This window comes from Lepidochelys kempii, chromosome 1, assembly GCF_965140285.1.
Source record: "Lepidochelys kempii isolate rLepKem1 chromosome 1, rLepKem1.hap1, whole genome shotgun sequence".
NCBI lineage: Eukaryota > Metazoa > Chordata > Testudines > Cheloniidae > Lepidochelys > Lepidochelys kempii.
This window is the reverse complement of record NC_136380.1, coordinates 331,408,016-331,424,455: the sequence shown is the minus strand read 5'-3', so window position 1 is coordinate 331,424,455 and position 16,440 is coordinate 331,408,016.

Genomic DNA, 16,440 nt, shown 5'->3' with positions numbered 1-16,440 from the left:
AGAACTGGAATTAATTTGCAAACTGGACACCATTAAATTAGGCTTGAATAAAGACTGGGAGTGGATGAGTCATTACACAAACTAAAAACTATTTCCCCATGCTAATTTTTCCCCTATTGTTACTCACACCTTCTTGTCAACTGTTTGAAATGGGAGATCCTGATTATCACTGCAAAAGCTTTTTTTCTCCTGCTGATAATAGCTCACCTTAATTGATCAGTCTCGTTAGAGTTGGTATGGCAACTCCCATTTTTTCATGTTCTCTGTATATATATATATACACAATCTTCCTACTGTATTTTTCACTGTATGCATCTGATGAAGTGGGTTTTAGCCCACAAAAGCTTACGCCCAGATAAACTTGTTCGTCTCTAAAATGCCACAAGTACTCCTCGTTCTTTTTGTATTTCTTCCACGGTCACTTAGGAAATGACTACGTTTAGATTGGGAATCTCTTGTTACGCAGTCAGTACAGCAGATAAGTCAGTAATAACCATGTCTAAAGTAATGTTAAAGTTAATTTGTTACTACATGTCTTTATTTTACTAGCCTGCTCACCTGGCTACCATCCCAGATGAGACAGGTACCGAATTTCTCATTCGTATTGTTCAAGGAAAGTGGTTTGGTTTTGTTTTCCCTCAACTCTAGTTTTGATGGCTACATGCAGAGGACTCTCATAATAACTCTTTTGGTTCCTTCTGATGAATCACACGTCAGTATTTCAAGGACTGAATTATAAACAAACCTTCACTGAAAAAATTAGAGACACTTGACAATGAACTACTCTATTTATATCTAGTTCCCAGTGCATTATTGAGTTGGTCAGGACTTGCAATAAAGGGAAAACAAAGCTTGCATTTTTATTATGAGAGTAACTGGTGATCTGAAAATAATGTGGGGAAAAGCAGCTTTAAAATCTAGCTGAGTTTCCACATCTCTGCAGTGCCTGAGCACATCAAAAATATTTACAAATTTATCTTCACAACACCCTGTGACGTAGGGATAATTTATTATTATCCCCATTTTACAGATGGGGAGCTGTGACAGAGATTAAGGGCTTTGTCCCAGGTTAAATAGGAAGTCTGGGGCAGAACAAGGAATCGAGCCAAAGCCTCCTGCATGCCAGTCCAATGCCTTAACCACCAGACTATCCTTTTCCCAGTGGCTGTAATCTTGCCCTCTCACAGGCCTGTGTTGTCCATTTCTGGAGCTTTGTGAGACCTCCAAGCAGGCAGCTTCCACCACGACAGCTCAACTCCTGTCATGCTTTCTGCTTCTGGGGTTAAGGAGCATCCATTCTGCCAGCAGACCCCAAGGTGGTGAATCAGTCCCACTGATTTGATTGTATTATGCCTGTCAAGGTTCCTTCCCCACTCTGAACTCTAGGGTACAGATGTGGGGACCTGCATGAAAACCTCCTAAGCTTACTTTTACCAGCTTAGGTTAAAACTTCCCCAAGGTACAAACTATTTTACCCTTGGACTTCCACTGCCACCACCAAACTTTATCTGGGTTCCTGAAAAAACGTAGTTTGGAAACGTCTTTCCCCCCAAAATCCTCCCAACCCTTGCACTCTACTTCCTGGGGAAGGTTTGGTAAAAATCCTCACCAATTTGCATAGGTGACCACAGACCCAAACCCTTGGATCTTAGAACAATGAAAAAGCATTCAGTTTCCTTACCAGAAGACTTTTAATAGAAGTAAAAAGAAATCACCTCTGTAAAATCAGGTAATTACAGGGTAATTAGATTCAAACATAGAGAATCCCTCTAGGCAAAACCTTAAGTTACAAAAAAGACACACAGACAGGAATATCCATTCTATTCAGCACAGCTTATTTTCTCAGCCATTGAAAGAAATCAGAATCTAACACATACCTAGCTAGATTACTTACTAAGTTCTAAGACTCCATTCCTGTTCTGTCCCCGGCAAAAGCAGCATACAGACAGACACAGACCCTTTGTTTTTCTCCCTCCCCCCAGCTTTTGAAAGTATCTTGTCTCCTCATTGGTCATTTTGGTCAGGTGTCAGCGAGGTTACCTTTAGCTTCTTAACTCTTTACAGGTGAGAGGATTTTTCCTCTGGCCAGGAGGGATTTTAAAGGGGTTTACCCTTCCCTTTATATTTATGGCAGTATGCCTGTGCAGGTAAGAGCCAAATTTGGCCCTTTGCACTAGAATTGCCCTAGGTTGGTATTCTTTGTCTCACTGTTGACGTAGGACAAAAAGAGGGGGTTAGCAGGCTATGTCCAGAGATCCTAGTTTTCCATGATTAAAACCCCCAAAATTCTCTGATTAAAAAAAACAAATCTGCAGTTTTTCCATTATTAAAATGAAACATTGTACTTTAGTTTCCCTAGGCACAATATAAATAGGTATCAGTTGAACACAATGTTTTATTGATATATTTACCATTTCAAAGCAAGTTCAAAGCCTGCCATCAACATGAAATTTGTCCTTGTCAAACTCAGTGACACAGTCTTTAGGGCAGGGGTCTCAAACATGCGGCACCCCGAACCCCTCCTGCACTCCGCACCCCAACTCCCTGCCCTGAGTCCCCTGCTGCACCCTGCACCCTTCCTGCACTCCAGCTCCCTGCCCTGAGCCCCCTGCCACACCCTGCACCCTGACCACCTGCTGCACCCCAAACCCCCTGCCCTGAGCCCCATGCCGCACTCCTCCTGCCCCCCCCAGGGGCAGGGTGGGGGCAGAGTTGGGAAGGGGACTTCGGGGAAGGGGTTGGAATGGGGGCAGGGAAGGGGTGGGAAGAAGCTGGGCAGGGGCGGGGCCCCATGGAAGGGGTGAAGTGGGGGTGCGGCGGGGGCAGCCAAGTGGGGGGTGTCAGTGATGCTGCCCTCGGGCCAATGCATTAGTCCTCATGTGGTCCTCGTGGTCATTTGAGTTTGAGACCCCTACTTTAGGGGGTCTTTCTAAAAAGTTTTAAGCATCTTTTCATAACTGCAATTATTCATGTCTAGAGGCTGCTGTGAAATTTGAGATGCATTGAAACATGAAGCTCTCTACACCATAGAGTAACCTCTATACACTGGAAGCAGTTTATTGGAGTAGGTTTAGCTATGTAAATTTAAAGCACATTCAAAAATCAACCACAAGACTTGCATGCATTGAATAAGTGAAACTGGTACTTTCAGTAAAATTTAGTTAATAATTAATACATGTTTTTATTTCTTCACAAAATGTAAAATCAAAAGATACTCTATAAAAAAAATCTGCATTTTTCTGCATTTTTCCATGGCAAATGGATTTCTAGGATCACTGGTTATGTCTGCAGAGGTATTAACAGGCCACTCTGTTTTGAATGGTCCCTTATAATATGTGCTAACTACTTATGCTAACCAATCTGTTCCACCTTGCATTTAGCTGTGATGCTGGGAGTACCTTTTCCAGACCTGAAGAAGAGCTCTGTGTGGCTCAAAAGTTTGTCTCTCTCACCAATAGAATTTGGTCCAATATAGATATTACCTCACCCACTTTGTCTCTCTTTTTAAATACTGGACATTCTAATGCAGGAAATTTCCAGTCTTTCATTCTTACAACTTTCAAAAGATTAAACGTTCATTTTCCCTGTGTCATTGTGAGCCTCTGTAGCTGATTAAGCAATTCGACAGAGATGGCTTTAGGTGTCCAGAACCTGCAAGTGTGAGATGTAACTTCAGTGGCAATTGCCTTTCAAGCAAGGAAGGAAACAAAAAGAAGAAATATAGTCCTGTCCATAGTCAATATGGCTGGACATATATAAATCATGAACTGTGCAAAGCTTCTGAAACATTAAGTGAAGACACAAGTCCTTCTTTAAATGCACACACACTCCTGCTTTTGTATTTTGTTCTGCAAATTTCCTGTAGTCTGAACCAGTCAAAACAAAATGCTGTCTTTCTGAGTAGAGCCATTAGTGACAGCTCTAATTATTTCAGGGTATTTTCTTTGCCCTTTGCCTCTGCAGGTAGTTTTGTTTAGTGGATAGGGCACTGGACTAGAACTCAGGAAAATTCAGTCTTCTTCCTGGCTCTGCCACTTACCTTCTGTGTAACCTTGGGTGAGTCACTACACACTCCTGGCCTCAGTTTCCCTACCTATGGAATATGAATAATGATGTTTACTTTCTTTTATAACATGCTCTGAGATGTATGGATGAAAAGTGCTGTATAATTACTGAGTAGAGCATTTTTATGAGTCTTGATGAGATGGTTTAAATTACACCTATGTTAAACTGTTTGCTCTCTCTGCTTTAATGAGCATGATATGAAAGATCATTTTAATAGGGTATTAGCAAATGCACATTTCAGATTACAAAATAAAGCTGATGACATCCTCTGGGATCATTTCTTAAGATGGATACAAAAATGCAGAGATGTCCAAGCACTTTCCAGACATTAGCTATCAAAGCCTCACATCATCTCTGAGATACAAGCAAGGAATATTGAGGGATCAATTCACCACTGAAATGTGGCATCTCTAAATGAACATAGCAGCTGCTCAACAGCACTCCTCTGCAGGACTATATAAACGTGCAGTGGAAGTAAGAATACTCCAACTATAATTGCATGGGGGATTAGAGATGCAGAATGTAACTACTTGCATTGGAATTTGGCCAGGACACTAAACACTTCTAACTACTGAAAAAATGCCAACGAATCTTCAGTAAATTCAATCAAGTGATCAGGACCCGAGCTCCAAATCTCATACAAACCATGTAACTTTTGGTAGTACAGCACTTCTGTCTCTGTGCTGTGGCCTTGGCTTAGTCCTCAAAGGGAAAACCATCACCTGCCAAATCACCAGCATCACTTCCTACAACGTCCAGGAGGTCCTTGGAGGTCTCTCACCCAGCCACTGAGTAGCCCCTCCTCCTCTCAACATGGCCAAAGTCAAAATCCAAGCACAGGAGTGAGGCAAGTCAAGATTGTGACAGTCCAGCCCCAATGTGAGTACTCACTTGAGCAAAGTTACTACATGCCTGAAGGTCAGTGGGACTGCATTAAGTTAATTGGCCTAATAACCTAAGTGCCTGCAAAATCAGGACTTTATCCAGTGATTAGTAGTGACACAGGCTTTAAGAAGTTAGATACATGAGTTGTATCCTGGGAGTGTCACTTTAGGGGAAGAAAATAAGTGTTTGAGGAGAAATTCAGTGATTTTTTCCCCCTGAAACAGCTAAAGCCACCCTGCTTTTCTGCTTTATGGTAAGCGTGAAACATACTGAATCACTCTGGCAGATACCTTAAGCTAAGTGATTGTGTATCACTTCATGGGGTTCTATTCAAACATGCTATTGTGTAAAAAAAAATAATAACCGTGTTCTTGTGCCCTATACCATATTGTTACGGCACTGACATCATTAGCAACTGCTAGTAAACTGACCAGTAAGAGAGTCGATTTCCTGTAGCTCAGCGTACAAGCCTTACTGATCCATTTTTTCAGTCCATGTTCACAGCCATGCAGGAAAAGGATGTCCTATTTTTAGAAATAACCTTGAGCATGTTTACTGGCAAGCATATCTATAGACAAACCGTGCAACTGCTGTAACTCTTTGATCCAACTGCTTTTCATAATCAAAGAGCACAGCTAAATAGGCTACGCTACTGAACTTATGCATTCAGGCAGCAAAGCACACCTGGGTGAAGCACAGTCTAATTGTGTTATTGTTTTGTGTTGTTTTCTTTTGTAATGTATTTTACAGAGATGGAGATAAAAAGAAGTTGAGGTCAAGGCCTGCACTTCCACACAGACTGAGTCACCGCTGGAGCTGTGCAAGCTCTGGTGGGCTTAGTCCAGGAAGGGGATGGCAAACTGAGCTCTGCAGTATGGATGCAAACCAAGTTTGACTTTGGTAAACTGGAACCTCCAAAAGAAACCAGCACCTCCCTGACTCCCCCGGCCCTCACATATACAGATGTCTTTCTGCCACAGCTAGACCAGCTGCTCCTTTCCCCCGCAGCCCACTTCTCTCCTTCACCAGCTGCCTCTTCTTCCAAATCAGCACCAACGCAATGTCTTGTGAGGTTCGCGATGGAGTCTGCTTCTCACTGCTGGGGCCTGGGAGCCCCTTCCAATCCTTCCCACAGGTTTTTTGGGGCCACAAAGGGCCATTTCTTCCAGAAGAGGCTTCAGAGAACCATGAGAAATGAGTGACTGCCTCCATTCCTCCCCTGTCACCACCTCCGTAGTGCAGCGGGAGCCCTGTTCCCTTGCTCAATGGTTTTATTGAAAGATAACTCTTAATCTACGCGGCAGCTGGGGAGCTCCTGAGGATGACCTGAAAAAAAAGTGTGTGCAAGGGCAGATGCCCCATAATCCCTAGCGTGCCATTGGGGCCTGATTCCCCCATTGATCTCAAGGGGACTACATACAGTTAGGCAAGTTCTGAAGTACTTTGCTGAATTGGGGCTAAGGAATATCCCAGCAGAAGGGGTGGTTGTCACTGGGGAACGAAGGAGACTGCCTAGGAAGAGAGTGAGATTTGTGCTTTTCCAATCTGTGTAATAATTGCCATTGTTCACCAAACTTTTGTGAGCAAAGGCTGAGGCTTTCAAATGTGTTCAACCCCCAACCCACTCAAAACAAGGCTCAAGGTGACTATTCCAGCTACAGCCCAAAAGATGGTCTTTTCCTTCATCTAAATGCACTGAAGTAAAACAGCAAGAGTTTAATCTAATCTGAGCCTACCAAAGACTCCCATTAGACATGAAAAGGTATTGCAATAATTCAGTTTTCATCCCATTATGGATTTACATTCATTTAACACTTGTGCACCAGGGATATAAAACCCTTCAGAATTATTTTCATAGTTTCCTTTGGTGACAGCAATAATGAAAATACAATAGTAAGTTTCCTCATTTTTAAACTAGCACTGTATATATCAGTGCTAAAAATTATTTGTCAGGGGAAAGGCAGCAAATAAATAAATGGGATAGCAAAGTGGTACAATGTCCATTTAATCAGTAACTTGCCACTTGAACAAGCCAATACCTGATGTTTCAGATAACATCTAATTCTAATACCTGATGCTGCTGGATTAATACACTGAGAAGGTCCTACACATATTCATTCAGCTGTTTAAACAAACGTGCTTTTCACTCCTTTTTATGTTCACTTTCCAGGACTACTCTACAAACTAGCTGGCTAGCAAGAAGGTTGCCAGAAACAGTGAATTTTAAATGAATTCTGGAGAATATTCACTGAAAACAAATTTTGAATTCTTAAAGGTGAGTATTCTCATCCCAGCCCTGTGGCTGAGACCTACTCTCATCCAATCAGAGAGCAGAAACTGACCACATTACCTCTGTGACCAAAGCTAGCCAATGAAACTTGAATTTCAAATATCCAGTGTGCAATCAGTCAATGGATCGTGAACCACTTGAAGAAATTACTGAGAAAATAATTATAAAGAGTGAATAAACTTGCAAAAATTGCAATCATCATATGGACAATTTGTGAAAAGAAAAAGAGGCAAAATTTATTTAATAAATTATTCATTATGAACTAGTCACTGAACTCTACTCATAATAACTCTTACTTATTATTTGCATTGCAGTAATGTGTAACACTCCAAAAGGAGACTGGGGCCCCATCTTATAAGATTTTCTGCAAACACAGAGTGAGAGCCAATCCCTTCTCCAAACAACTCACAATCTAAAGAGACAAAGGATGGGAGGAGCAACACAAGTACTGTGAGGTGAAGGGACTTGCCCATGGTCACAGAGCAGGTCAGTGACAGAGCTGGGAAATGGGAATAATCCCCAAATGTCCTGACTCCCACTCCAGTGCCCTATTCACTGGACCACACTGATTCACTGGGCCAATACACTGATTGCTCAATCCTATAAAGTTCCAAATATATTCTGTGAGGTGCTGAGGGCCCTCAACTCCTGCTGTTGTTTTACCAATAAAATAAAAACCAGCAGGATCTTATTAAAGGGGAAAAGGCAAAATACCACATTTATTGTGAATATAGACAGAATCATAGTAAGCAGTTAATTATAGCTATAACATTCCATTCAATCTCATATTTATTCACACATTCATTCATACAAACACACACACACAGGTTCTGCAAGGTTGTTATCACAGTTACCAGCCTTAGAGTTGCTCATGCCAAGCCACTGGCCAGGTGGCCTGGACATGAGGAGGGAGCAGGGCCTTGTCAGATGCTCATCTGATGCTCCTGGAAGTTGGTTTGCAGAATCAGACCCCAAAGTTCTCACTTTCCAGAGTCCATTTTTATAGGAATTTCTTCCTATGTCAGTCTATGGGAATTGCTTCATCCTGCTGTTGCTGAATCAATCAGCAGATAGCACATTCCTGCCAGCTCCGTGCTGCCAGATGTTATCTTGTTCTTTGGTTCTCCCATTCTTGAGGCTGTTGGGTGAATTCCAGTCTGCCCTCTGGGGGTCCTCTGGTTATTTCCACTTGACGCTGTCTTCAGCCGATGGACACTGGAATCTTAGGCTGGCACCTCCCTGATCATTCAGTTATTATCCACAACAAGCATCCATCCACATACATCTTCTGTCTCTATTTTAATCACAATTGTTAACAAAGCGAGATGAATACAACAAAGGGCGGGGAGTCTCTGGGTGCTGTTTCTGTTGTTATAGAGTATTGCTTTGAGTCTCTCTCTGTGTGAGTAGTTGTTGTTACAAAGAATTGCTTTGAGAACAGACTCTGTCTTAGAATGTACTAACACAATTAGCAGCTTGCAAGTTTCACACATAGAGGGAGAGAAACAGTACCAAAAACCAAGAGACCTCTTAATTAGTAATACCCTGGAATTTAAACTATGGGGAATCAAACTCATTTGTGATTTTAATACAGAACTTCTTTAATATGATCCAACACTGTCAATGGCAGAAGAGGGTCTTCAGCACTTCTCAGCTGGTCAGAAAAATTAGAACTGGTCAGAAAAATTCCAGGGTTTTTTTTGTCAGAATTTGCCAATTTGTCAAAACCTGTCTGCTTTCCTGCCAGCTCGCCTGCCCAGCTCCTCATCAGCCTGTCTGGTGGACTAATGACGAGCCGAGAACCTGGAAGCCCTTGGAAGCTTCTGGTTTCCCCAGCAGCCCAGACATCTAGCTCCTCAGAGGCCTGGGCTTCCAGGGATCACAGCAGCTCACTATACAGACTGCCCCAGAGTCAGGGTCTTCAAGCTTCTGGGGTCCGTTGCTGAGGGCAGCCTGCCAGGTAGACTGCTGTGGAGTTGGAGCTCTGTTCCCTTTCTGAATCCCCTGTTCCAGATCAGACTAAAACAATATATCAAAATCTTCTGCAAAATGAAGTTACCATTCTCTGCCCAGCTCTAGGAAATGCAGTGGTAAATACATCACTCATGGAATATCCCTTTAGCCATGTTAATTTGCCTTCCCTCAAATGCTTATCTTCTTCAGCCTCTTCTTTTGTTTTCAGAGTTTTTATGAAAAAAATGAAAATTAAAAGCACCCCATCTTCAACACACATTGCCAATTTCAATTTTGGCTTAGAGACCAATTTAAGCTTTTATTATAAGTCCTTTAATATGCGGTTGTTTTTATCTTAACAGAATTGCTGATAGACCCTGAGGATCAAGTTGCAAACAGTGCTGTATAATGTTTACTACTTTGCAACTGGGTTTGACAAATGTACATAATGTTAAAATGTTGCCATGGAATATATTTCCAAGAAGTATTGTTAGAGCCTATTGGAAAACACGTGTTGTTCTAACAGGAGGGGAAAACATGATAAAATATGGATTAACACAAGATAAAATTCCTATAATAATACACCTGACAAGAGCAATAACCATGAATTTTCTGAGAAAAAGGATACATATTGAGCCACTTCCAAGAAAGAGTTTTAATCTGTTTCCCTGGAACAGCAACTTACGCCAGAGCTGACTGTTCAAAGATTGGGCTATTTTTCCACTGACTGTGTCTGGAGAAGAAGGCTGTTTCAGTGGAATGATAACCTGTGACTCAGTTAAATTCCTTGCTCCGCCCTAGACGTCTTGTGTAACATTGGGCAACTCACAGTCTCTTTGTGGCTCAATTTTCCATCTTTAAAATGGGGATGAGTACATTCAAGATTGTGACTTGTTCAGAAATTATATTGATGGAGGCCATATAGGTAACTAGAACTGAGCAAAAAGTTTTCCACACAACAGTGCAAGGAGTGGAAGTCCATTGGCAGGGGTGTTCTCAGCTGTCTGGTATTCTCTAGAAATAACTGACATGTGCATATATGTTCACACAGAATTCTGAGTTAAAATAATGTTAAGGTCTGTGTGCCTTAACGTTCCCTGCTAAACAACACAGGGCAGAAAATAGGTGATTTCATATACTGAACTGTATTGATGCTATGTATACACTCAAAGTTTAAATACATAAAATTGAGCTCAGATTAGGACTACTGATATTAAACCTTGTGGCCAAGATATAGTCTTACTGGAACATGATTTTATAATGTGAAGTCCGACATAACCTTAACTATTATTACGGTGTCACTGGACACAAGCATAGTCTGAAGGGAAATGATAGAACATGTCCTCTGTAACCCATGAAGGTCTGGTTCTAGATTTGGCAGGTTCAGGATCCTGTGTGAAGCATAATAGCTGGCATCCATAACTTACATTGTACATTTGGTCATGGGAGGGTTGGACAGCTCAGCGAGTCACAGACAATTGCTTAGCCCCTCAGAAGAAGAATCAAGGTGGTTTTCAATAGTGGGGAGGAGGTTTTCATTATCTAGAAGGAGGTTGAAACATTTTCAGCAACCCAGATAATAAAGCTTGGGCTCCATCGGTCCAACATACAAGGTGCACAGAGTGTGGGAGAGGAGGTAGAGTCCATTGGCTGGGGTGTACTCAGCTGCATTCTGAGAGCATGTGTTGACAAAGCAAAGTCCTGTGCAGTTGCATACTTGGCATATACTGCCCCTATCACCTGGATCGATCGGTCTTCAGCTGTCATTAAGACTGTGCCGATCACAATACATCTGCCATTCTTCTCGCATGCTTGCCTTTCTTCTCCACGTTCGTCAGAAACATTTAACAATGTCATCTTCCCATCTTCTTGGAGGCCAACCGGGTGGTCTTTTCTGTTCTCATGGGTTCCACTCAGCAATGATTGTGGTCCACCTATTGTCCATGAGCCATGCTGTGTGGCCTGCCCATCGCATCTTGTGATGTCTGCTTTCTACGACAATATTTTTCACACTGCTGAGTTTTCTGATCATTTCATTTGGGATGCGATACAGAAGGGAAATTCCCAACATAGCTCATTCCATTGCCCTTTCAGCTACCAACAGCCGCTGTTCTTCTCTCTTCGTCAGTGCCCACATTTCACTGCCATACAGCATGACTGGCAGCAAGGTTGAATTGAAGCTATTTGTACATGTGGTCTTGTCGATTTTTCCTTTGAGGACGTCCTTGATGGAATTAAATGCACACCATCCTGCCCGAATCCTTCACAAGAGTTCTCCATTCAGGTCTTGGTGCATATTAACTTCTTGGTCCAAATATATGTACTGTTCCACTTCTTCAATTTCTTCTCCTGTTACTGTTATTTTGTTTTGCAGCGGTTCATTTTCAGGCCAACCTGACTGCTTTTCTTGTTGAGTCTTCAGAGCATACTCTACAGTTGGTTGGTGCTTTCGGCAATTAGTACAATGTTGTCCGCGAATCTGAGATGGGATAATTGTTCTCCATTTTTGTTGACACCACTCCTCTAATTGTTCATAACCATTTTGAGGCAGGCAGTGAATAGTTTCGGTGAAATCGTATGTCCAATAGCCATCAGTATATTGGTTCCTTTTACACACATTCCAGACATTGTTTTATATTCATATAATAAAAATAATTTTACAAGTTAACAAGCCTTGCTAGAGCCTGACTGTGATGGCTGGCATTTGTATGGAAAGAGAGCTTGTTTAAATTTTTATCTTATAAACAAAAGTTAGCATTGGAAAAGGCCAAATATAGCATAGATAGGTGCTTTGCAAGGCACCATTAAAATATACCATTAAGCATCCAAGGGTATGTCTTCATTAGAAACGTTGTCCTGTGTGACTACTACTGTGAAAAGTTGAGTCAGCTGACACCACGGTGACCATGACTTTGTGGTCAGTGTGGACAAGTCATGCTCAGCATCACGACAATTAGTTCTGCTTATACCCTGTTCCCTAAAAAAAGAACAGGAGGACTTGTGGCGCCTTAGAGACTAACAAATTTATTTGAGCATAAGCTTTCATGAGCTACAGCTCACTTCATTGGATGCATTCAGTGGAAAATACAGTGGGGAGATTTTATATACACAGAGAACATGAAACAATGGGTGTTACCATACACTCTGTAACGAGAGTGATCAGGTAAGGTGAGCTATTACCAGCAGGAGAGGTGCGGGGGGAGAGGGGGGACCATTTTGTAGTGATAATCAAGGTGGGCTATTTCCAGCAGTTGACAAGACCCTGTTCTCTGTTCGGTTAGGCCATGACTATCTGACACAATGCTGAACACAGCCAGCCCTTTTCTAAACTGACTGCAAAGTCATACTCAGCATTGTATCAGCTTATTTGACACTTCTCCCACTGAGTTCGAACAGGGTAACATTTCCTCACCTATCCAAAGACACAGTGTCAGATATAGCTGCCTTGTCTCTCATATTGCAAGGAAGTACATATTTTAAAGTCTGGAAAACTTTTTAAGAGCGGGATAAATTGTGTCAAATGTTGTGATGTGTTCTAAAAAGTGGATTCATGTCCCACCAGGGACTAGAGTGAGGCTACCTGTCACGAAGTGTGATCCTCCAGTTACAGACCATGACAACACCAGATGACCGAGACTACCGCTCTCTTTGCAGAAAAAAACTTCCATATCTGGCATGAATGCCTTAGGAACTGAACCTGACATGATGTGACTAAACCCATTACTCCACCTCCCAGGTTGTCAAGTCCAAGAGAGGTTCTGCCACAGCATCCCAGGCTCTATTCTTCCTGGGCCCTTCCCTGCTTAAGAAGGTAAAAGTGCCCTTCGGAGACACTGGGTACATCTACACCAGTGGTTCCCAAACTTGTTCCGCCGCTTGTTCAGCGGCGAGTCGCTGAACAAACCTGGCGAGTCGGGCCGGTTTGTTTACCTGCCGCGTCCGCAGGTTCAGCCAATCGCAACTCCCAGTGGCCACGGTTCGCTGCTCCAGGCCAATGGGAGCCGCTGGAAGCGGCGGCCAGTACATCCCTCAGCCCGCGCCGCTTCCAGCGGCTCCCATTGGCCTGGAGCAGTGAACCGCGGCCACTGGGAGCCGCGATCGGCTGAACCTGCGGACGCGGCAAGCAAACAAACCGGCTCAGCCCAGCAGGGGCTTTCCCTGCACAAGCAGCGGAACAAGTTTGGGAACCACTGATCTACACCATAAAATGATGAGTGACTGTAGCGTGGGCAGGGATATATACCCACACTAGCTCTAATTGAGCTAGCATAGATAACCCTAGTGAAGACATGGCAGCATGGATTTCAGCACCAGCTAGCAGCCCGAATTCATACACAGGATCCCTCGCAGGCTTCTAATGGGGCACACAGCCCATGCTGAAGTGTGTGCTGCTGCACCTTCACTCCTATTATTAGCCATACTGGCTAGATTAATGCTAGCATGGGCATGCCTCCCATGCTACAATCACACCTTAATTTGTGATGTGGATGTATCCTGTGGTGTCAGAAGCCTACAGCTAAAGAGGATATAGCTTCCTGTGGGCCTCATTCTCAATCCAGCACTCAGAGGCTAATCTGGTTTAGAATGGAGTCCAGTCTGGATGACTGGTACTTAGTAGAGAAATGCCTTGACATGGACCTGAAGTCAAAACCAGACATATCTATGTGAAAGGACAGCTATTCTAGCTGGAAGCATCCTACTCTCCTATCAGAAACCTAAGATGCTCAGCTCTTCAGCAGATCACCTGACTTTCTCAGTAGCCCCTAATTCTTCATGGATAATCACAATATTGTGCCTGATTCTCTTTTCGCTTCCAGTTGTTTCACACCGCTGTGAGTTAATGGAGTTATTCCTGACTTACACTGCTTTAAGTAGGAGCACAATCAGCCCCTGTGGAGGAAACTGAAAGTGAATCAAGCATCCAGAGATGAAAGACTAGAGCGTATTATATCAAATTGTCACTTAATCAACTAAAAATCTTCCTTGACACAGCATTTAACCACTCTGCAAAGGAAATTTCTAGACTCAGGATGACAACTCAGGCAGATATTTTTGCATCAAATATTATCTTGTTTTGTATATCCCCTCTCATCTACCCCTCCTAAAAGAAAATCCAGAGAAATATTTTAAATACCTGCTTACTTACACTTATAAACAGGGGAATATTGAGTAGGATTACCAAGGTTATATATCACCTCTGGATTTGTCAATGGCGTAGCCGGTACTAGAGTACTGTGCCCTTGTTCTGGTGTCCACAATGCAAGAAGGATGTTGAAAAATTAGAGACGATGCAGAGAAGAGCCACAAAAATGATTAAATAATTGGAAAAAATATCCATTATAGTGATAGACTGAAGAAGTTCAATCTGTTTAAGGTTATCAAAGAGATGGTTAAGTCGTGGCTTCCTCAATCTATAAGAAGCTACATAGAGAACAGGAATTAGATAACAGAGGGCTGTTCAATCTAGCAGACAAAGACATAGCAACATTCAGTGTCTCGAATTTGGAGCTGGACAGTTTTAGTCTAGACATAAACTACAAATGTTTAACAGTGAGGGCAGAGGCAGATTGAGATTATTGTGGCCCTGGGCACAAAGAACTGTGGGGGGAGGCAAAGAGGGGCCACGCCCTCCCAGTTTTTAACATGGGCAGAGTAGCCTTGAGCAGGCACAGAGCAGCAGTGATAGGTGTTGTGCTTCATGGTGGAGGAACTGATACGGTGATCAGATCCCACACCGCAAAGCACAGCCCCTGCTAGAGGTGCGTGCCGCTTCCAAGTAGAGGGCTCAGGGGGCCCTGAGCCCCCCTTGCAATGGGGCTCTGTCCCCTGTTCTTCCCCTTCCCTCCAGGCCCCCACTTGCTGGCCAGGCCAGAAGCCGGAGCTGGGCCATGATAAGAGCCGCTCAGGGAGACTGGGCTGCTGTGGGGAGCCCAGTTCCTCCACTCACTCTGGCTGGTGCACCCCAGGGGGCAGGGAAATGGGCTGGCGGCTGCCTGTGGGCACCCTGCCAAGGGCAGGTGGAGGGTACGGGGCTCCCCACAGCAACCTGGGCTTCTTGGGCGGCTCTTACCACTGCCTAGTTATGGCTTCTGGCTTCGCCGGGGGGCGGGGCCTTGGGGGTATAAGAGGAGGAGGAGTGGGATCCAGGGGGGAAGAGGAAGAGCACCAGTCCCCCACACACTTCTATACAAGTTTTAGTGCCCCTGTGGGGGCCCCCAAATTGGCCAGGGCCCCTGGGCATGGGTTCTGTGGCCCCATGCATTAATCCACCACTGAGTGGGGGTAAATAATCTTTGGAACAATTTACCAAGGACTGTGGTGGATTTTCCATCTGGCAATTTTAAAATCAAGATTGGATGTTTTTCTAAAAGATATAGTCTAGTTTAACAGAAAATGATTCAAGGAATTGCTATGGCCTGTGTTATGCTAGAGGTCAGACTAGATGATCACATTGTACAACTGTCTGCCCTCCGCAGAAAGATCTGGCAGCTGCTGATCTTACAGCTGACTTGAGATTGCTGTTGCCTTGGCACTTCACCTCAGCCTTCTGCCATGGTCAGGACACAAGGGTGGGGCTTAGGGACACAAAAGATCCTGTAGGACTGAGTGTAGGTGGCACATTGGAAATATGTGTGGATGTACATTTTGAATGTTGCTTTATTCTTTCCAGTCTTCTTTCCACAAGCAAAACTTGCCGAAGATGGATGCTATAGTATCTTCCAATGAAGTTTTGACTGAGCAGTGTTACAAAATTTAGAACTAAAAGGAGCATTTTGCAAACCAATCTGTGGAACATTCTTGGGGGCATAAAGTTTCATGTCAAGCAAAATTCAGAGGGCTCAAAAGTGGGTGGGATTTTTCAAGTTTTTCCCACCATCTCACTCAGTCCTAATATTATTATCCCCCTTGCGGAAACCAAGCCAGAGAGGTTAAAGCTACCATTTTAAAAAATGATCTCTGAGTTTGGGTGCCTAAAGACACCTTGGCCCAGAGCCTCAAATGTATTTAGGCACCTAACTCCCAGTGGGCTTTATTTTCTGAAGTATCACAACTCCAACTGAAGTCAAGGGGAGGTCCAGGTGCTCAACATCTCTGAAAATCAGGCCCTTGAGATGTTTCAAGTTGTGCACCCAAAAACAGGCTATCAAAAGATAGAAAATCAGACACAAATCCCTTATTGCAAATTAAAGAATATCTAAACTGCAATAGCGTAAAGTTTAAATGATTCTAAGCAGTGTGATTTGCTA